We start from the raw sequence: 1,280 nt of genomic DNA, 5'->3' as shown, positions 1-1,280 counted from the left end.
GATAGGTCTGGCCAGTACTTTGCTGTACTTATGAAACTGATCTTGTGATTTTGGGTCAGTAGGCTTGTGCATCTTGGAGTTCAAGGATAGACCCATTATGAACCTTACGATGGAAACTGAAACCTCAGCAGCTGCCGCCAAGTCTTTGTGGACAATTTTCTTGACTTATATWTGTAACTTACAGTGTAACAAACCAGATTTTGAGGTTTGCTATCTCAATGACACTTGTGACAACTAATGAAATCCTGGATTGTACCTGAAACCAAACCTTGCAATGTTTTTTTTTTKTTGTTTTTTTTTTTGCTTTTGTAAAGAGTTATTTTCAGAGKGCWGAATAATTTAGAGATGTTAGTAGTAATGGAAACCCGTTTTTTTCTGGTTGAATTTGAAGCAACTTCTTTTGATTTTAGTTCTACRTAACTATTTTAACTGTTTGTGTRCCATGTACWTATTGCAAATTATGCTAMATTTTGAAAATAAATCAGATTTTCAGTGAGTTTCGCTAACTTCAACTGCTATGGTAGCTCTGTCTGACTTCCCCGCTCTTCTGGATATGRCCATCCCCCACAGCACGATTCTGCCACCACCATGTCTCACAGGGGAATTTWCAGTATTGGTAAGACGTTTTGTAAGACAYCCGAAGCTTGGGATATTGTTTCATAAAGTAGCCCACTCTAAACTTCTCCCCACTCTGCACTAGAGTTACATCCAGTCAGGAGGGAGGGAGAGAAATAATTATCTCAAGAAGCGAAAGCATCCCCAGAGTGATGATTACACACCGGTGTGTATGGCTCCTAATTAGGCAGATCTGTAGTTAATACGCCACCCCGTCCCCTGCTGCTCCCTCTTTCCTCTCTGCACATCTCATTCTCCCTCTCTGAGTCCAACTAACCGGCAGTTCTGTGGCACKCAGACACAAATTTGTAACGCCGCGTCTTCATTTAGCCGTGAAACGGACTCGACCTTAAAAGAAGCGCGCTGCCGAGAGGTGAGAGGGAAACGATGGCGGGTCAGCGTGCCTGCGGTGTGAGCAGACTTCTTTGGAGTGATACTGAAAAAGGAGCGTGAGCAATTTCCCTCCYTAAAGAGACCAAACCCCCTGGAGRAGTCTCGGCCAACTGATCGGAAAGGCCTCGATCATCTCCTTATGTCTGTGCAGGCCTCCTTACATCTAGATAAAGCCTCTTTACGTTGCTCTACCTCAGTTTTAACTTTTTTTTTTTTTTTTTTTACACTTAAGCAGTCATGTTTTTATCAGGCTTTGAAATAAGCAAAGAAAG

The sequence above is a fragment of the Poecilia reticulata genome, linkage group LG6, assembly GCF_000633615.1.
Source record: "Poecilia reticulata strain Guanapo linkage group LG6, Guppy_female_1.0+MT, whole genome shotgun sequence".
NCBI lineage: Eukaryota > Metazoa > Chordata > Actinopteri > Cyprinodontiformes > Poeciliidae > Poecilia > Poecilia reticulata.
The sequence above is the reverse complement of the archived record's forward strand: the minus strand, read 5'-3'. Positions refer to the sequence as shown.